General features: G+C 41.0%; 1 long non-coding RNA gene across 8 annotated transcripts in view; it reads right to left on the reverse strand.

Annotated features, from left to right (window-relative positions):
- LOC148894251 (uncharacterized) overlaps window positions 1-22,415 on the reverse strand; it is a 90,582-nt gene that overhangs the window by 47,986 nt on the left and 20,181 nt on the right. Inside the window, exon 1 of one of the 8 annotated variants that reach the window (XR_016115768.1) lies at window positions 16,677-16,854. The exons of 6 other annotated variants lie outside the window; for them this stretch is intronic. This is a non-coding gene — a long non-coding RNA (uncharacterized LOC148894251). Of the gene's footprint in view, window positions 1-16,670; window positions 16,855-22,415 lie in introns of those variants that run through there. One more of the 8 variants, XR_016115765.1, reaches the window with a different exon arrangement.

Genomic DNA, 22,415 nt, shown 5'->3' on the forward strand with positions numbered 1-22,415 from the left:
CTAGCTAGCTAGCTCGATTGCTAGCAAGCTAGCTTGATAGATGAGCGTGGAATTTCACAAGTTTGATTTGCTTTGAGCCAGATTTGGCCCCCAGGCGTTGACTTGGACACGTGATGTAAGGGATTAGCCAGTAAACTGAATAGAAAGACAACTAGCTAGCTCACTAGCTACCTCAATCGCTAGCTAGCTTGATTGCTAGCTATCTAGCTCAATTGCTAGCTATCTAGCTCGATTGCCTTGACTTGGATACATGATGTAAGGGATTAGCCAGCAAACTGAATAGAAAGAGAACTAGCTAGCCCGATAGCTAGCTTGATCGCTAGCTATCTAGCTCGATTGCCTTGACTTGGATATATGATGTAAGGGATTAGCCAGCAAACTGAATAGAAAGAGAACTAGCTGGCTCACTAGCTACCTCTACCTCAATCGCTAGCTAGCTAGATTGCTAGCTATCTAGCTCAATTGCTAGCTATCTAGCTCAATTGCTAGCTATCTAGCTTGATTGCCTTGACTTGGACACATGTGATGTAAGGGATTAGCCAGTAAACTGAACAGAAAGTGAATTAGCTAGCTCACTAGCTACTTCAATCGCTAGCTAGCTCGATCGCTAGCTATCTAGCTCGATAGCCATGACTTGGAGACAAGTAATGTAAGGGATTAGCCAGCAAGCTGAATAGAAAGACAACTTTGAGAGCTTTGAAAGGCGCTTAAAATGAAATGTATTATTATTATTAGTAGTAGTAGTAGTAGTAGTAGTAGTAGTAGTAGTAGTAGTAGTAGTAGTATTGTTAATATTAACTAGCTAGCTAGGTCGATTGGTAGCTAGCTAGCTTGATAGATGAGCGTGGCATTTCCCATTTGTTTTGCTTTCAGGGGCCGTATAAAATGATGCGGCGGGCCAGATTTGGCCCCCGGGCCTTGACTTTGACACCTGTATCCGAAAGTATCTTTTTTTTGCTGCATGTGGAGCATTATTTTCCAATAGGCTGCTCAATAAACGATGCACATGCATGTTTCCGAATCAATAATTCACCCACGCGGTCAATAAAGTGAACATTTCCAGTGGAAATCTTTCCTAATCCTAAAACATGCCTCCGTAAAGCCTGCCGACATTGCGCGCGGCAGGCATTGTAAACACCGGAAACGCCGCCCGCTACGGAATCCAATGAAAATGATAATACGGGAAAACAATGGCCGGCGGCAACCCGGCATAAAGAGTGCGAGTCGATCTTACAAGGCATCACTTTCCCGGTATTAGGAGCGAGCGTGACCGCGAGGAGGCCCCTGCATAAATATTTGGGGTAAATACACAGTACATCATTTTTCTTCACACTTGAATTGCATGATGATTTCCATGCAGACTCAGGTGAACCGGGGTCAGGGGACTAAATTAAGTGGGCCCTGGAAGCAGCTGCAGCGGTTCCTCGGTTCCTCTCTTTAACCATGCTTGGCTGGTTAAGCTATCAAAAGCAGCTTGTACATGCATCATAAAAAAAAAAAAAAAAAACTACTGCGCGCGTGTGTTAAAATGATATTAAAATGCTGTTGACCCTTAAAATTAGAAAAGGAAACATTCAACTCTTTGCATGACAATGATTCCAACGCCGTCAAAAGCGTAGTAGAGAGACGTACACAGCGATTTATTGACAGGCGGGTGGAGGTTCATTTATGACAATGGGGCGTGATGACATCACGCCATAAAAGCCCTCCGCCGGGGTGTGGGGGGGGGGGGGGGTCACGCGACACAAGCCGTATGCGTTTTGGAGTCTTTGTGTTTGCTATGCATGAATACGTAAGTGGGAGAGCGGGTCAGTGGTTGACATTGCTTCCCTGTGATGTATTATGACATCCATAACTACTCCCTTTTTTTGTGTCTTTATTTTCAATGCTGAGCCTGTAGCACCTCAACTTGCTCCGGTGTTACTTTGACTTTAATTAGTTCCGGGATGGAGCTCATACATACATTTTGTCCATTTGGATTGGATTGGATTAGCCCATTATTAGTCTCGTCGTAGAGAAATTTGCATGAATGTCATTAATCCGTCCTGGTTCAATTTTTTTTTTTTTGCACCGCACAGGATTGGTTAAAAACAAAGTGTAGTCTTATTAGGGACTTGGTGGGCGTGGAGCCACTGATTAAACACACGTTCTTTTAAACGTTAGGCAAAATATTCGGACAAACGCCTGATGATGTTTAATTTTGGGTAATCCGACTATTTACAGCGATCGTACACACGTAACAAAGTAAATTGTTGGTTTTTTTTTTAAGTCTGAAGACAAACCTATAACACAGGGAACAAACAGTAACAAGTACGAAGTAGACGCTATGGCACCAACGAAGAAGACGCAACGACCCAAACGAAGAAGAAGCACCGATTCACCACACGATATTTCAAATGGTGAGCAAAATAATCGGCCAAATGGCTGATTATGTTTAATTTTGTGTAATCAAACTACCTACAGCGATTGTCGCGGCTTGGAATTGAAGCGATTCGGTTTACGAACGTTACATGCCACTACCTTGGCATCCAAACTTTTTTTTGTACACGAGCTGCCTCAATGAGTGATGTGTCGTTCGCGAACGAGCCCGTTCTTCTAACAACAAAATGGCAGTTGACTGCCTGTGATAGTTCAAAGGCAGAGTGTAGACTGCAAGGTTAAATATCCTATCAATCAGGCTCCACAAATAACCCGCACAAGCCATCTGTACATTTGATGCAAAAAGCTATCAGCCCATCAGAAACAGAACACAATTGATGAGGAACTAGATAAAATTATAGCAGAGAAAGCACCTACAAGGGATCAATTCCTCAAGATGGTGAAAGCAGAGGACTACGTTCCTCATCAAGTGTTTAATGTTGATGAAACCAACTACTCCATTCCATCAAGCCATCAACGACCATCACAAAGGTAAATAAAATGACTTTATTATATAATACAGTTTATTTCTTTAATTTTAATACCATATCACATTTATTATACATAAAATAAGGTATATTTTGTGTAGTTTTAAGGCTTACAAAATAAGAAAATGAAGTTTTATGGTGACCTGGGAACGGATTATTCTCATTTTAATGGTTTCCTATGGGAAATTAATTTTTGGGATACACACTTTTCACCTTAAACACTCTGTCTGGGAAGCAATTAAGTTCGTAAGCCAAGGTATCACTGTATTATATGAAGCACAGACCCATTGGGGAAAAATGCTGCCTATCCCCAGCATTTTCTTCCATTGCTGAGCAGTTTTTGAACAATTCAACGCTCTGTACATCCCAAGCGAGACAATCTGTGCAATGTTGCAAATGAATGAGCAAGACTTCATGACAATATCACATTTACTGCACGTTTGTCACCAGTGTGATGAATTACCTTCATCTGCTGAAGATTTGACGGTGAAAAAAAAACTGAGATTCAAGAAATGATATGAAAAAAATTAACATGTTTTTATGTTTTGGTCCTTTTGGATTTACTTCCTGTTCTCATGCTAAGTTGTAAATATTATGATGATGTAGTGTCATTATAAAGTGGCTGGCTACCTAGCTGACTATGTATTTGCTGTCTATTTGCTCTCTATTAGCTATCTATCTGGCCAGTTGCAGTGTATTAGCTACCTCGCTAGATATGTATTAGCTATCTCGATCTGCCTAAGTTATTCCGGGTTGAGTGAACGCTGCTGCGTGTGGCTGCCGCTGCTCACCCACAGAAAAAAAAAAACTGATCCGGTGACTGTAAAGTGACCTTGATAGTTTTGAAAGGTGCTTAGAAATGAAATCTATGATTAACTCCAACCACTGTCCTGGAGTCATCGGATTGGCTCGCCGTGTAATCAGCGACCCCCCTGTTACTCAATTATGGGATGTGAATTTGGGCTCTTGGGTGACCTTCTGGCGGTGATCCTTCTGCTGAACCTTCAATCAAGGCTAGCGCTTGCCCCAACTCTGTGCTTTGCTTTATTTTTTTTTTTTTTCATTTGTGAGATCTTTATGAAGAGGGAAATGAAAGGGAAGCGGGTCATTCGTGTTGTGTTCTCACTTCACAGGGGCGCCGTGTTTACTTTGATTCCACGTCGGGGACACCTTTGGGTTCAGGGGTCAAAGGGCAGGACGGATCGCTCTGTTGTGAGCAGGGTAATCATATCTAGCTTTGTGCTCCTTGTACAACCCCGACACTGAGGGTGGCGGCTTAAAGGCTGACTGGAGCCTCGTTCCGACTTTGGATCCTTTACTTTTGATATCCTCGTCTTGGATGATCCTCAAGGAGTCTGCCTGGCTCGGTTCTTTAAAGGACATGTTTATTTTTTTGAAAGTAATACACTGATTCCTTTTTTTGAAGTAATACACAGATTACTTTTTGGAAGTAGTCAGTGTAGCCTCAGGGAATAGTCCTCTGCTCCGCCCCCAACCTATAATAGCAGAGGTCTGGCACTGCCACCTCTAGACAGTAGGGATATATATATATATATATAAGGCCAGAGCTCCCAGCAAAATTTTAGTTCACTGACGAAGCCTCTTGGATGAGAAGTTGGACGTTTCCAACACCTTCAAAGAAGTACAGGTGACGGCTGAAGAAACCTTTTCATCTATGTTCTAGAAAGATATGTACGTGTACAACTGGAGAGAATACTACAGTGAGACCTCAAATTACAAACACCTTATCTTACAAACTTTTTGTCTTACAAACGTCAAATTTATGAAAATTAAACCTTATAATAAGCACTATTTTCATAATACACACCCACCACGGCTGGCGGAGTGATCTTCGGCGGAAGCACACGACCGAACAGCACCAGAGGTTAAGTTACCAACAGTCCTTATGGAAGGTGACTCTCCTTCCATAAGCCATCAACGACCATCAAAAAGGTCAATAAAACTTTATTTTACAGCACAGTTCATTTCTTTAATTACAGTCGTCATGTAATGCGCCTCTCTTTCCAAACAGCAATTCCCTTCGACCTCCAAAGCCATTCCATCAAGCCATCAATGACCATCACAAATGTAAGTAAAGTGACTTTATGATACAATGCAGTGCATTTCTTTCATTACAATACAATAGCACATGTATTATACATAGAATAAGTTATGTTGTGTGTAGTTTTAAGGCTTATTTAGTTGAAAAGTATATTTTATGGAAACCCTGGAACGGATTATTCCCATTTTAATGGTTACCTATGGGAATATTTTTTTTGAGATACACACTTTTCGCCTTACACACTCTGTCTGGGAACCAATTAAGTTCGTAAGTTGAGGTCTCACTGTACATATCTTACGACAAAAATGTGCATATGTACCGCTTTTCGTAACTCGAATGTTCGTAAGTAGGGGAGTGTCTGTATCGCATTGTATTTTGGACAGCTGCCCTCATTTCAAGCTCATATAACTCCATACTCATAATTTAGGAATTAACTCTTTTTCTGTGATGAAAGAAGAGAGTATGTGGTTTCCTATGCTGAATTTAATGTAGTCCTAAATCGCAATCTTCTGTGGGTCCTGGAATTTGAGTGACAATGACAAAAACCCTGGCACTGGAGTGCACACATTTTTGCACATTGTCTGGCAGTAAAGGAGTTAATGTGGAATTCATCTTTTCAAGCCGATTTGATTTCTCGTCTGGTTTTTAAGATGACACTTCCAGGTTGGCGAAAGGTGATTCCGTCTATTTACCAACGATCTGTCGGAGACTAGCCTCATATCTTTGCATATATTAGCACGAGCTGGGGTTTAAAGAGCGATTGCTCGGGACAAGGAAGTTAAAGAGGCAATTACATCATGAAATGGGCCATCAATTCTATTCCCGGTCCCCTTTTTTTTGTCCCTCTTTAAATAGAGATGGCCCAGATTACCCCCCCCACCCCGGTTTAGCTAACCCGCTAGAAGTACAACCGTTAGCATGAAATTCTCCTTTATCAACGAGCACAAGAAAGCATACGGCTCCGTCCGGCTTTCTGTCGGCAGCCTGTAATTGGGTTATTAATTACACCTCCTTTCCGAGCTGCTTCAACCATCGTTGTACGCGCCGTTTCCGTGGCGACGCAAGCCCATTGATAATTTTTTGTCTGTATCAAGAACGCGGGTGTATTCAAATGACTCGCCACACGTCCGCCTCAACATAGCCGTGTGTTTATATCGCTAAGGCTACATCGTTGTTTCCAATGTCATGGAAGCCAAAGTAACTTCTCGGTAGTCCTTGCGAGTGAGTCAGACAGACTTTTATGGCGTTCCCGAGAGTCAAAGAGTCGTCGTACACAGTCAGTGGTTGTTATCGGGGGGCTCCAACCGGGACCCGCACCTTCTGTCGCAGCCTCCAGCCCCGGCCGGGCCCGACGGCAACCTGCTGCCAGGCCTACGAGCATTGCCAGTTGTACTTTTTAATTGGCCATCTGGGGAAAGCGGGATCTAGTGGCTGGATATTAATCAGTAAATTAACCCAGCCGTAATACAACTCCCTCCCAGCGGAGGCTCGGCAGCTGTGGGCCGAGAAGGCGGTCGTGGGGAGATGAACCGTGCGTTGAAAAGGCTGAAAAAGGCGAAGGCTCCCGAATGGACTGACTGCTGATTGAACATTTCCCTCCCTTGGCCACACTCGACTGCGTGCCGGCGCCGATGACCCCCAATTTGTCTGACAATCACATGGAGGATTATCTCCAGCATGTCAGTGCAGATGTCACAGGTTCTCCACGTTCACAGTCAAGACTTTTTGCTTTTCCTCTCCAAACTGGCAAATGGACTGAAATTGTCAATGATTGGATGAAGGATGCTCCAGTAAAAATGTGTGTGTGTGTGTGTGGAGTGGTAGGGTGACTTGATCAGGGTCTTTATACGCGAATAATTGTATGTGTGACTGAATGCTATTGCTGGCGGTCCCCAGAGTTAGCCAATTAAAAGACTAATGAATATACAGGTAACATCCGAGTTCCGTTCCGACCAAACGGTCGTAAGTTGAAATGGTTGTAAGTCGAAATCCATTCGAAATGTTGAATAGAGACTCTGAGGCTAAATGACATGGCCTGCTAGCGCGTTGCGGTGCCATGCGTAGAATTGAAATTTTACAAAAATAGGGTCTGGAGGTCATGGTCGTAAGTACGGGTGGTTGTAACTCCAGCTGGTCATAAGTCGGATGTATAACCGAATATTTATACAATGATACTTCAGCTTACGAACGCTTTAGCTAACGAACTTTCCGCCTTAGGAACATTAAAATCTTGGCATAGCAACTAGTTTTCAGGAAACACACGGCGCGCCACAATGGCTGGCGGACTAGTTTTCGGCGGAAGAACACCAAACCGCACGGCTGAACAGCACCACCGTGGCTGCCGGACTACTTTTCCACACCCACTTACTCTTAGGTGCACTCAGTGCAGACGTGGTTTGTTATGGAGTAGACACTTTTGATTTTTTTGGGGAGCGAAAAAGACCCTACCACAGGCTAGTGTTAAGCCAAAAAGGACACAAAAGAAAATTACCGTCGAGCAGAAGAAGGAGATCATCGAAAAACACGAACAAGCTTGTGTGACTTAACGTCCGAGTAACAGTATGCTAAGTCGACCATTGCTACGTGTGGCTAAGGGTGTTTCTGTGTTGTCTAAGCAACGGTCTCGGGCAATAGAAGACGTTGAAAAACTTCTGTTGATTTGGATTAACGACAAGCAGCTAGCAAGGGACAGTGTGAGTGAGGGTAACATCGCCGAGAAAGCACGGCAACTTCACTCGGATATCATCAAGTGGCAACTACATCAACGACCATCACAAAGGCCAATAAAACAAATTTATTATACAGTACAGTTTATGTCTTTAATTACAATACAATAGCACATTTATTATACATAAAATAAGGTATATTTTTGTGTAATTTCAAGGCTTATTTAGTAGAAAATTATGTTTTATGGGGACCTGGAAACGGATTATTCTCATTTTTAATGATTTCCTATGGGAAATTAATGTTTGGAAAACACACTTTTCACCTTACACACACTTTCTGGGCACCAATTAAGTTTGTGAGCTGAAGTATCACTGTATATGCTCCCTCTTACGAGTATCAGTCAAGAGGCGAGGAGCAGCATTCTGGACCAACTGGTGACGCTTCAAGGAGGATTGGCTATACTTTGTTTTCCAATTCGCACGTTCAGCCGTTGTTTGCCGTTTTTTTGGGGGAGACTTTACTTTTGCACAAAAATAATACAATAAAATAAATAGTTGACCTTAATGCGCGCCATAAAATCATAAAATCAGCAAATTCAAACCACTTATTTGGCCGAAAAATCGACACCAAAAGACTCGTTTGGTGTTATTCCGAAGAGATGGATTTTTGAGCTCCCTTTGGAGTTCTACCGGTGAGCATCGAAAGATGCAATATGCGTTTGAGGCTGTTCTTATGAAAATTGGGGTTTTACTTTTTACCACACTTGAAGAAAGTTATCGACGATAGCCATGTTAAAGGACAACCGACGCCTCCAATGCCACCTAAAAGCTAGCAACCACTCATTTGACGACAATGAGGTTAAAATCTTAGCGAAAGAAAATAGATGGTTTGAAAGGGGAGTAAAAGAAGCGATTTTCATAAAACAGCAAAACCCTTCACTCAATCACCATGGTGGGGTGGGGTTCAATTTGGATCGGTCGTACAACCGACTTCTTATCACCGACTTCTTAGGCAACATAGGTTTAGCTACGCTGATGAGGTGATACCAGAGCAAATGGTGCAATCAGGCCACTCGTAGACCCCATACTCAGGCAGGACAATAGAAGTAAAAGTGTCGTCGAAGTGAGGAGTCCTCTGCTCCCCCCAACCTGAGAGCAGGGACCAATCATAGCAGAATCTGGCACGTCTGGACAGTAGGGATATATATATAGGGCCGAAACTACCAGCAAAAGATTTTAGTTCGCTGACGAAGCCTCTTAGATAAGAAGCGAAACATCCGACACCTTCAAAGAAGTCCAGATGACGGCTGAAGAAACCTTTTCATCGATGGACCACTCCTGTACGATTGAGAGCTTACACAGACGTCATAAAATAAAGTTTACAAAAAGACAGGGGGTGGGTAGGGGGTTATTGATCAATGGATCAATTTTTGATCCGGGCTAAGAAGCGACTGTCAGAGTGCGGCGTCAGTCCGCGGGCCCACAGGAAAGACGCGTGGTCGTTGTGTGGCCCAGTGGAGCATTAGACTGTCTCTGTCTGTCTGTCTGTCTGTCTGTCTGGCGCGGCTGGGCAGACAGACAGGACACGAATTGAGGGATGGGCCTCGGCGTCCGGGGGAAACGGCTTGTGTCCGCCGCCCACACTGCGCCTCCTTTGTGTGAAATTGGCTGAGAGGATGTAGACATATTCCACGCACTGATCCATAGCCGAGTATAAACAAGATGGTGGGAGTGGGGGGGGGGGGCACGAGGGGGGTCTTGCTTTGGCTTCCTAGAAGGTCAGGAAGCTTCCCCGTGAAACCGTAAGTGACACTGCCTCTTCGGCGCTCGCTAACAGTCTGAATGGTGGGACCTCAACCGCCGCCGCCCCTTCTCTTTTTTCAAGTTGGATTTTTCTTGTGATTGCCCCCTCCCACACCCCCCGCATATTTAATGTGGAGCGCAGTTCTGGCAAATACCTGGAAAAAAAAAAGTCCCGCTGGGAAGAAAAAAACTGACAATCTATCTATCAATCTACCAATCAATCAATCTATCTACCAATCGACCAATCAATCTACCAATCAATCAATCAACCAATCTACCAATATATCAATTTATCTACCAATCAATCAATCAACCAATCTACCAATCTACCTACCAATCTATCAATCAATCAACCAATCTACCAATCAATCTACCAATATATCAATTTATCTACCAATCAATCAATCAACCAATCTAATAATCAATCTACCAATCAACCAACCAATCTATCAATCAATCTACCAATCAACCAATCTACCAATCAATCTACCAATATATCAATTTATCTACCAATCAATCAATCAACCAATCTACCAATCAATCAATCAATCAACCAACCAATCTACCAATCAATCAATCAACCAATCTACCAATCTATCAATCTATCAATCAATCAACCAATCTACCAATCAATCTACCAATCAATCTACCAATATATCAATTTATCTACCAATCAATCAATCAATCAACCAATCTACCAATATATCAATCTACCAATCACTCTACCATTCAATCAATCTACCAATCAATCAATATATCAATCTATCTATTTATCTACCAATCAATCAATCAATCTACCAATCTATCTATCTATCTATCTATCTATCTATCTATCTATCTATCTATCTATCTATCTATCTATCTATCTATCTATCTATCTACCTACCTACCTACCTAGCTACCTATATCTAAAAAAAACGAGAAAAAAATGATGGCTCGAATAAAAAATAGATCATAATTAAAAAATATCTAATTTTTGTTTGTGTTTTTTTTGGTTCACTTTTGCTTTGCAGTCTAAAAAACAAAAATTGGAGGTTTAATTGTAATTAAAAATATGTAATAAATAAAAACAATGAAACAAACAATGACCCGACACTGAACGGTCGAGCCGGGAGTCCTTTTAAACACACACACACACAAAAATATCCAAACGACACCTGGCAACCCAACTGGGCTTCTCAAGGCAACCGCCGTCCGAACAACTATCAAAAGTTATCAGGGAGGGTGGGGCTAAAAATAAAAACTAAAGTCCTTATCTCAGCACCGACGGAGGTCAAAATGGCGGAGACAAAAGCAAGAAGATCCGCGCATGAAATCTGATTGCGACTGCAGTAAAACGGGACTAAGGGGAAGGCATGAATGTAATTAAAATGGCTGACACTTTTATGCTAGGTAATGGGAGTCCGGGGGCCTGGGTTATATTCCCAGACGAGCTCCTCTCACAGTATGGAGCACATTTTTTAATACCCCAACGCGCACAATGACTTAAATGCAACTCTCAAATGCTTTTTTTTTTTTGGGGGTGGAGATTTAATATTAATGTGTAAACAGGATAAATGCCAACAACCTGGGGTTTAAGGGACACGGTAAATAAACACTGCGGCCGTATATAAAATATATAAAAAGCCGTCAAGCATCTATCTGGAGACGGCGTGATTCTCATTCTCAATTTGTCACGTGATTTTCTGCCACATAAAAATCAGCAATTATGAAAGTTATGATCTCGGGTAAGAATGGGAAATTAAACGAGACTGAGCATGGGGGGGGGGGGGGTAAAAAATGGTAAGGCTCTAATCAGTAACATACAGTTATACCTTGGCTTACGAACTGTGTGTAAGGCAAAAAGTGTGTATCCCAAATAATTATTTCCCATAGGAAACCATTACAATGAGAATAATCCGTTCCCAGGTCCCCATAAAACATAATTTTCTAATTTTCTAAGCCTTAAAACTACACAAAATATACCTTATTTTATGTATAATAAATGTGTTATGGTATTATAATTAAAGAAATAAAGTGTACTGTATAATAAAGCGGTTTTATTTACCTTTGTGATGGACGTTGATGGCTTGATGGAATGGAGTGGCCGGTTTCATTCAGCATTAAACACTTGATGAGGAACGTAGCTTTCTTCTTTCACCATCTTGAGGAATGATCCCTTGTAGGTGCTTTCTCTACGATAATTTTATCTTGTTCCTCATCAATTGTCTTCTGTTTAGCTGGGTTGATAGCAGTTTGCATCAAGTGTACAGATAGCTTGTGCAGGTTATTTGTGGAGCCTGATTGATGGGAATTTTAACCTTGCAGTCTACACTCTGCCTTTGAACTATCAAAGTTGAAACGATTCCAAATTTCACTGTTTTCAATCCATTTTGTCACTCTCTGTCTCTGTCGTCTGCCAGTCTCTTTAATGTTTAAACCACCTCCAATCACTGCTGCGTTCTTGACCAATCACGTGGCTTTAACTGAAGACTGGGGGCGGGGAATACAGGACAAAAACAGTTGGCTGCCATTTTCTTGTTAGAAGGGGCTCGTTCGCAAACGACACATCACTCATTGTGGCACCTCTGTGTGTATCCTGAAAAATAGTTTGTATTCCAAGGTAATATTTTCATACATTTAACGTTGGTAAACCGAAAAGTTCGTAAAGCAAGGGGTTCGCAAACGGCGGTATCGCTGTATTTATTAATGCAGGTGAAAAGAAAGTGAGCATTTAGATCACAAAGGGGGCAGATAATGAAAAAGTTAATAAGAAGAATGGTACGCTGAAAATGTTCCTCAAGAAGCCCAATTCCCGGGGATTTAATCCGTCATAAATAATCCGGCATCATTGCAAGATGGCATCTCATAATGGCGAATGAAATATGCTGGTATGATAGGTCCAATAAATCTGGATTTTTTTTTTTTTTCTTTTCTTCCTCATGGTTCCCCTCAGGCTAGGACAATATGCAACCGTAGTGGCTCTCTCGTCAGGAAGAGCAGATCTCGGAGCCGTCATAAAATCTAAATGGGCACTAATTAGGCGAGCCTTGCCTCTCACACTTACTATTTCTATTGACATTTTCAGCACGCCGCCGCCATCGCTGCGTCCCCCCCCCCACCCCCCACAATAACCATAAGTCACTGTGAGGAAAGAACTCCCCGGATTGCAGAGCGCCGGGGCTGTTAAAAAAGGGAAGTTCAATTTAGTGGTAATGAATAAATGTGCCCTCCCATGCAGCACTGTTTCTTTTTTACTCTCATATTCGGAGAGCCTAAATGGTCATTTGCGATGTCGGAATCGCCTTTTGCCACCAACTCGCCCCCCCAAAAAAAGTTTGGATTGGACTGAATTCGCCTTTATTAGTCTCGCAGTGGAGAAATGGACGTTTTCACAGAAGAAGCAAAATGATGAAAGCAAGAGGAAAGGAAAGGAAGAAGTAGAAAAGCTAAATATAGGCTGGCGCGCCATCTTGAAGTCAAAACAACAACAAATAACTAAATAATAAATAATGTGACACAACACAAACAGACACAGACAGTCATTAAATCTTAAACACTGCACTTTATACGTAATAAAATGTATGTGCTATATGCCATTTATTTATTTATTCCATCATTTATCATTTATTTATTATTTATTATTTATTATTTATTATTTATTATCTATTATTTATTATGTATTATTTATTAATTATTTATTATCTATTATTTATTATTTGTGTGTACAGTTCATGTTGTAAAATAGTTAAAAGCGCTTTTAAAAAGTTGTTCTGTAGACTTAGAACGAATTTTTAAAAATTACATTGATTATAATGGGAAGTGCTAATTTGGTTTTCGAACAAATTGGGTTTCAAACTGGATTCTGCATGTTCTAGATGACGTCCCTGATCCTCTCCTCTGTCATCGAGAACTGCTTCATTCAGAAACTAGTTTGAAAACCAATTGTTCAAAAACCAAATCAGCACTTCCCATTATAATCAATGTATTTTTTTTTAATTTGCTCCAAGTCTAGAAAATAACTTTTTCAAAGGACGTCTAACTATTTTAGAGCATAAACTCTACACACATAATACTTTATTACTTTTCTACATCTTCTTTTCCTTTCTTCTTCCTTTCATCACTTTGCTGCTGTGAAATGTCAATTTCTCCACAGCGAGACTAATAAAGGTAAATCAATCCAATGGCCAAAAATGCTGCAAAAACAATCTGTATCCGTTCCACATGACGCATAAAAAAACAAACAAAGTGGCTAGATATCTATCTATCTATCTGTTGGCTATCTATTAGCTGGCTAGCTAGCTTTCTATCTATTTACTGCCGGGTCGAGTGAACGCTGGCGCGTGTGGCTGCCGCTGCTCACCCACAGAAAAACTGATCCTGTGACTGTAAAATGACCTTAAGAGTTTTGAAAGGCGCTTATAAATGAAATGTATTATTATTATTATTATAGAAAAAAAAAATCCAAAGAAATCCAAGATGGCTGCCTACCCAGGTGCCATCTTGGATTTCTTCTTTGATGATGTTTCAAAAACAAAAACTCACTTTTAGATTGTTATTCATGGTGCGAATTCAGCACAGCATATCGGGTTGGGGGTTGGGGGGGCAAACCGGTAAATATATACGTACGCATGCCGGAAAATTAATAAAAATGGCAGGCGTGCTTGGCAAAGCACTGCTTGTTGAACATATGCCGCAAGCATGGCTAAGCCATCTGGCAACGAGTCAAGTATTCCCACCAACTGTAGTCTTCTGCTACCTGACAGCGGAGAAGCTTTATTCCCCGAGTATCGGGCGACGGAGGGGGTGGGGGGGGGTCACAAATGGAGAAATATTATTGAAATGATTATCTGCATCAAGACTCAGATTTGGGCTGACATTTCGCCGGCTCTGTGTAATCCGAGGGGTTGTCGACGAGAGGGCGGAAGAGGGGGTTTGCCGGTAAGCCTTGGCGGGTTGATTAATGAAGCCTGGATACCGGGTGGACCCGGCCCACCTCTACTCAGACCCAAGGGCCAATCCCCCCCCCCCCTCTCGCATATGAAATTGGCCTATGCTTGCTCATCTCCCTGAGAAGTAAGGAGCCCGATGATCCTCCCGGGCGACGAGCTACTTTGAAATCGGCGCAACGGTGCACTCTAAAGCCCGTCGCATCTGGGTTTAAGAAGGTCCGGCTCGTCGCACTGGGCGGTAGTTGGGGGGGGGGGGCGTCTAATAGTGGCATTAACTCATACACTGCCATTCACTCATTTATTCGGGAATTGAAAATATGACGGAGAGTGCCATTCCCTAATTTGTTCGGGTATTGTTTTTTTAATAATACAGTGATACCTCGGTTTACGAACTTTTCGATTTACGAACGTTAAATTTCTGAACATTTTACCTTTGCATACGAACTTTTTTCGGGATACACACGGAGCGGCCTCAATGAGTGATGTGTCGTTCTTCTAACAACAAAATGGCAGCCGACTGTTTTTGTCCCCTATTCGTCGCCCCCAGTCTTCGGGTAAAGCCACGTGATTGGTCAAGAACGCAGCAGTGAGGGGAGGTGGTTTTTAAAGAGACAGGCAGACAACACTGAGAGTTTCAACTTTGATAGTTCAAAGGCAGAGTGTAGACTGAAAGGTTAAAATATCCCATCAATCAGGCTCCATAAACAACCCGCACAAGCCATCTGTACACTTGATGCAAAAAGCTATCAACCCAGCTAAACAGAACACAATTGATGAGGAACTAGATACAATTATAGCAGAGAAAGCACCCACAAGGGATCCTTCCTCAAGATGGTGAAAGAAGAAGGCTACGTTCCTCATCAAGTGTTTCATGCTGATGAAACCGGCCACTCCATTCCATCAAGCCATCAACAACCATCACAAAGGTCAATAAAATGACTTTATTATAGAGTACAGTTGATTTCTTTAATTATAATACCATTGCACATTTATTATACATAAAATAAGGTATATTTTGTGCAGTTTTAAGGCTTAGGAAATTAAAAAGTAGAATTTTATGGGTACCTCGAACGGATTATTCTCATTTTAATGGTTTCCTATGAGAATTTTTTTTTTGCGATACACACTTTTCGCCTTACACACTCTGTCTGGGAACCAATTAAGTTCGTAAGCCAAAGTATCACTGTATTACAAAATTGTAAAAATATAAAAAAAGGCAAAGAAAGCCTACTAGAACAGCTGAAGAGGAGGCCGAGGTAGTCGGTGCTAAATTTCAATCCCATGCTGACAATTGATTACACAAAAAAAGCTGATTGGACAATGTGACAAATTCCAGACACCTCACTCACGAATGAGCGCAGAAGAAGAAGAAGAAGAAGAAGAAAAAGAGAATAAGAAGGGAAAAAAAGGAAAAATAAGTCATTCAAAAAAGGCAAAGTGCATCTTTAATCATTCCGTGTCAACGATTAGTCAGACAATGTCGCTTTGTTTCAAAAAAAAAATGCTGGGTAATTAATAACGCCGCTTAGGACGGAACAATCGAGAAAGCCGCTGTCACGACTTGTACTTTTCTAGAAAGGAAATTTTCTAACTAGTGTAAATTAGCTGTTTACCTATTGTGATCTAGGCGCTGACAAGTAGACCCCCATACGACCCTCCCAACCCCCACAACCAAGCGGAAAATGATTAATTGCGAGCTGGCGGCTTCAAGAGTAAATCAACTTCCAAGAAGTGCTAACTTGCTAGAATATAAACTAATTTTAGGCCCCAGATATTAAAATATAATCCATCTTCTTCCTCTAGCTAATTAGAAAATGTGACTGGCATCGTCGAGGAGAGGTGGAGGCAATGGTGGGAATTAGAGAGGGGTTGGGGGATCATTCCCTGGTTTACACACGTTTTCTTTTTCTCCAGTGTCTCGTGATTTTCCCTTCCGAAATGTGTTTTTTTTCCCCCCGTCGTCCGCATGAAATGACACAAGTGCAAATATTGATGCTTTGCACTCTATTTGAGCCTTTTACACGCGCATTCGCGTCAATGCAATGACCACTAAATAAAATCATTGCCGGAGGCACAAAAGCACCGCGACTGCTCTTTTGTTCCTTTTATGTACTGACCTTATGCATTGAAACATGCACGACATATTCTTCCATGCATCTTTTACAGCAATGGATATTCCTTCATAAAAAAATATAAATATCGTCCGAAATGTACTTGGAAAAGAGCAGTAGGAGTGACACCGCCGGTGAGTGTTTTGAATGTCACGTATGCAAGAAGTCAGTCAAGATGGGTGCAAGCTTACAAGTACGATGTGACACGGTCGCATTTAGCGACAGAGCTGAGTGGGATCCCGGCAGAGCTTCGGATGTGCGGAATCCCGCAAGACAATCCCCCTTGAGAGGCCCAACGCTCCGAGTGGTGACAACTTAAAAGGCGATAAGCCAATAATAAAGAGCAGCAAAGTGGCCATAACAAGAAACAGGAAGGCTTTCCACTTCCTGTTACTTTCAAACAAGCGGTGCCACTCAAGATGACGTTTCTAGCACTTTCGTGTCAATTTATGAAATGTTGAAATTAATAGAACTTATATTCGACCATGGAAATAAACGTGTTTGCTAGTTAGCAGGCCGTCAAGTAGATAGTTTAATCGGTGTCATTTTAAAATGTTGGATTATCTTTAAAAAAGTTCGAATAAGTAGCTTGATTCAAGCCAATGATGGAACGTACAAACATGCTATTTACACATAGTATTTTACGATATTCACGTTATCACAAAAATTATTCATTGTCATTTATTAATAAAAAATAAAAGAATAAATAATGACAAATTGGAAACTAGCAAAATTCGAGAGGGAAATGAAAGGAATGCTTGAATTCTGGTCAAGTTTCATTAAAAAAAGCAACTCATTAAAGGTTAAACATGGCGGAATCAAATCAAAATAAAAATAATACTTAGAAGGTGGTAAATCTTCAGTAGCCAGATGAGGATCACTCATTTTAAATGGATATGGAAATAATAAAGCTGCTGTGTGAGCGTGTGTATATGGCCAGCCAGAAGAAAAGTGATTTGAGATTCAGTACTGCAACATTGCCATCTTTTGGCCAAAGTGCATATTCAAAAGTACGTTCATGCTTCTGAGTGGATGTGTAAATATGTTCTGATTACATAAATAAATACATATGTTAGTTTCCGAACGGCCAATAATGCAGTCATCAGTACATATTTTGAATATACAACATCGGGATCTTGAACGTGTAAACAGTGAATACCTCAGAGCTGTGAAACTATTTTTTTTAGATTATAAAATGTGTCATTTGGAGGACAGGGTACAGAAAATCATTTTAAGAAAGATTAATGAGTCCCTGGTGTGACAACAAAACCTCCAAAAGTCAAACGTATTCACTTGCGTGATATTGGTCGACTTCCAAAGTTGCTCGGATTTAGATAGGCTCAAACTGTCGCCATTCAGAGCTTGACGGATAATGTGATTAACTGTCAAGTGTAGAAGAGAGAAGTTAACCCCTGACCGAGAAAGCAACACACAATGCATTTTGGGTACTTTGTTTGGTCTGAAAACTTCGTGTTGATCCGTTTTGATGGCGAAATTAGAAGGAAAACACATAAATAACACGATGGCGAATCGTTGTGTGTTGCACCAAGACTACTATTTGATACTAGTTGACCAGCAGACAAATAAGCCCATTTCCAACGGAGCTTGGGCGCCATCTTGTGCATTTTATGGGACGCTACATTGGAGTCCTGACGGCTCGAATTGATATGGGAGGCGATTGCAAACATGTATGCTTTCCTCTTCAGAACTATTTGAATTATATTCATAACTGGATGAAAGCATCTGATCCGAATCTGAAGCCAATGTTTTGTTTCTAGAGCGAGGCAAGACGTCCTGGCGTGACGTCACGAACAAGGGGGCGGGATCTCCTGAAACTCGCCATCTCCGAGGTCATTTTGAAGTAGTTTCGGGACGCTTTAACTCATTTTTATTGATGTTTTGCATTTGACTAAGTATATCAGCCTGTGTGTTTTGGGTATTTTAGATGCTATAAAACGTTTTTCTGATGTCAATTAGGAAACAAAAAAATGGTGTCGGTTGTCCTTTAAAGGACGATTTCCCCTGATCACGTCTTGAACTTGGCGACGTTCCATTTTAGAGGCACCGTGGTACGCCCCCAAGTAACATTTGTCATGACCTATGCACGCACACTGAGCAGCTCTCATCGGCCCTTCTTCTACTTGTCAGTAGATTTACAAACATGTCGCGAGACGGGAGGCTGGAGTGGATATCCTCTTTCTGAATAAATATTGTCCCGTACGACACCGTCACCGCCGCCCATTTTTTTTCCCACGGTGGCGTACGGCACATCACGGATAAAGCAAAGGATGGACTGTGACAGCGAGAGTGACAATTCATCCCGTCAACGCTTTGGCTGACTGACATGTCACATTCTCTGATGACTTTATTGTGCTCCCTGTCACTGCACTTAATCTGCGTGTCAGTCAAGCGGCGAGTAGCGTTCCGTCAACGCCCCCCCCCCTCCCCCCACCTTACGCCGCCATCTCCAGACAGCGAGGCTAATACCCGGCCTTTTAATGACATTACATTTGGAGTAATGCCATTCACTACGGCACTGATATTATCGCCTATTTTGCATCATTCAGCGACACAGCCGGAATCGGTCCGATAGAGTGCCGGTCATTCCCCCATCCATTTCTAAATGGATGACAGATGTCAAGATGAGAAGCGGCTATTATTTACTGCGCCCATGTTTTTTTTATCCTTTTTTTTTTTACTATCACATGCAGACATGATGTCTCACTTTGCTCCGAGCTGTTATCCGCTGCATCTGAAGCTGTCAAAACTGTAGCAGGGAAGTTCATATAAAATTTATTTTGTGTAAGTGTGTGTTTTTTTTTTTTGTTGTTTTTTGCTAACCTTTCGCTGTGAGGAAGCTGAATTAATAGTAATGATATCAAATCAAGAAGTATGTGTGATAAAAGTCAAATTCATTAAAGCGCCATGATACTGCAAGCAAGCATTTTCTCTGCAAAAGCCCAAAACGAATGGGTGATTAGCATCATTGGATTGGATTAGCCTTTATTAAGTCTCGCAGAGGAGAAATTGACATTTCACAGTAATTCAAAGTAATGAAAGCAAGAGGAAAGGAAAAGAAGAAGTAGAAAAAAACACAGGAGCTGCTGTAAAGGCAGCCACTCTTGTGGCGCCATCTTGAAATCAAAAAAATAACTAAATAACAAATAATGTGACACCAACACAAAAGACACAGACAGTCATTCAAGTAAGAGGAAAGGAAAGAAAGAAGTAGAAAAACAAAATACAGGAGCTGCTGTAAAGGCAGACCACTCTCGTGGCGCCATCTTGAAATACAAAAAACAACAAAATAACAAATAATGTGACACCAACACAAAAGACACAGACAGTCATTCAAGTAAGAGGAAAGGAAAAGAAGGAGTAGAAAAAGAAAATACAGGAGTTGCTCTATTTTATTATAACTAATAAATTATTTTAGTATGTGTGTCTAGTTTATGCTGTAAATAGTTAAAAGTGCTTTTAAAACTGTATTTTCTAGAATTTGAGTGAATTAAAAAAATACGAAATAAAATTGATTATAATGAGAAGCCATCAACGACCATCACAAAGTTAAATAAAACGACTTTATTATATAGTACAGTTTATTTCTTTAATTATAATACATAGCACATTTATTATAAATAAAATAAGGTATATTTTGTGTAGTTTTAAGGCTTAGAAAATTCGAAAATTATGTTTTATGGTGACCTGGGAACGGATTATTCTCATTTTAATGGTTTCCTATGGGAAATTGTTTTTTGGAATACATACTTTTCGCCTTACACACTCTGTCTGAGAACCAATTAAGTTCGTAAGCCAACGTATCACTGTATTAGGCGATTAAAAATCAAAACACTTCAGATATCCCGTCATTGCAAATAAAGACGCATTTACAGCCTAACATGATGAGAGGTAACCACATCTTTTTTTCTTCTTCTCTTTCTCCCCAATTGACAGTCCTTTTTTTTTTCTCTTCCATCGGAGCTGCACGGTCTAATTAAATCTATTTAGCATCATAAATATTCCATGGGGACAGGTTGACACTGTGAATTAATGTCTCGCCTCTCCATCCCGGAGAAGAAGTTAGCACAGTGGCAGGTAAATAAATGCTTCATACAGCATTCATGCGTTTGTTCAAAATCAGGGGTTGTTTTTACTTTGTAATGCGGCGGGATGAAAAGGGAGGGGGAGAGAGAAAAAAATGCGATATTGATTAATTCACAAGATTTGATTAAGTTGGCGGGAGGTAAAGTGGACTTGGAGAATATTATTTTTTTTTTTTGATTAGCCATGAAAAGTGGAGTTGGGAGATATTATTTGTGATTTGGTATTCTTGCCACCATTTTTTTTTTTTTTGCTAGCTTATTAACGATGAAACAAAAGGTTTCTTTATCCGTCATCTGGACTTCTTTGAAGGTGTCGGACGTTTCGCTTCTTATCCAAGAAGCTTCGTCAGCAAACTAAAGTCTTACTGGTAGTTTCGGCCCTATATATATATATATATATATATATATATATATATATATATATATATATATATATATATATATATATATATATATATATATATATATATCCCTACTGTCCAGACGTAGCAGTGCCGGACTCTGCTATGATAGGTCCCTGCTCTCAGGTTGGGGGGAGCAGAGGACTACTCCCTGCGGCTCCACTGATTACTCCTGTTATCCTGACTAACGACTGGCCTGATTGCCCTATTTGCTTTGGTATCACCTCATCGGCATTATTAATCCTATGTTGCCTAAGCAGGCTGTTGTACGAACGATCCAAATTGAACCTCACTGGCTGAAGAAACCTTTTCATCGATGGACCACTCCTGTAAAGACTGAGAGTTTACACAGACGGTTAGCTTATTAACATCAATCTATCCTTACGTGGTGGAGGTTAATGGATCAAAAATAATAAGAAACATTGGCTGTTTAAAAATGTGCATATATAAAATAGTAGTGTCTGAAACTCATGACAAAAAGTTAGCGGACACCAGGGCAGACAACACTGAAAAGTTGCCTGCCCGGCCAATAAAGTTGCCTGACGCGTTTTTCACAACTTCAAACTAAATAAAACGACTAATCGCAAAAAAAAAAAAATGTTGAAGTATAAAGGATTTATTTAAATTATGGAAGTACCTACCACAAATGCTCCCTTGCTTAATTTATGGTAAATATCCCTTGCTGAAGATTTTGCTCCAGTATTGTATTATGTGTGTGTGTGTAAAATAGTTAAAAAGTGCTTTTAAAAAGTTATTTTCTGGACTTGGAACGAATAATATTTTTTTACATTGATTATAATGGGAAGTGCTGATTTGGTTTTTGAACAAATTGCTTTTCAAAGAGGTTTCTGTCACGGATTTTTTTTGCAAAGACTTCATTTTTTGTTGAAATATTCTCAATGGTTGGGCTTTTAAGCACAGCTCTGCACTTTATTCCGCCAAATTCCAATGGCTGCCGCTCCTCATCAACATTACGAGTGGCAATAAGACCATTAAAGCACACGTCAGTCAAAGCTCGTCTCTCGTTACGCTCCCGAGTAAGAAGTGAGGAGTCGTTGTCAGGTCAGTGTCGACAAAGCTTGGGCGGATGTAGGTGGCCCGACGTCACCTCATTAGTAGGAACCCCAACGCTGGTCTAATGAACTTAAGACAATGCTAATTAACGGCAGCTAACAAAGGCCGAACATGCTTTTTTTTAAATTATTTTATTATAAAGCATCAACGTGGCGAGACGGCGCTACCTGACAGCGTTTAATAATCCGACCGCAATACGACACGGTCGGTTCGAGTCGCCTCCACCCTCACGTCGGCCACGTTTGGGGAAGGGGTCAAAGGGCGGGGTGGCCTGTGGAGTCACCTGTGACAATCCTTTTTGGCTTGATAAAGTCAAGGAAGTCTTTGGCGGAGGTTCTTCCCAGAGGGGAGCAGGTGT

This window comes from Hippocampus bargibanti, linkage group LG08 (genome assembly GCF_051943395.1).
Source record: "Hippocampus bargibanti isolate YZ-2025 linkage group LG08, ASM5194339v1, whole genome shotgun sequence".
NCBI classification, from domain to species: domain Eukaryota; kingdom Metazoa; phylum Chordata; class Actinopteri; order Syngnathiformes; family Syngnathidae; genus Hippocampus; species Hippocampus bargibanti.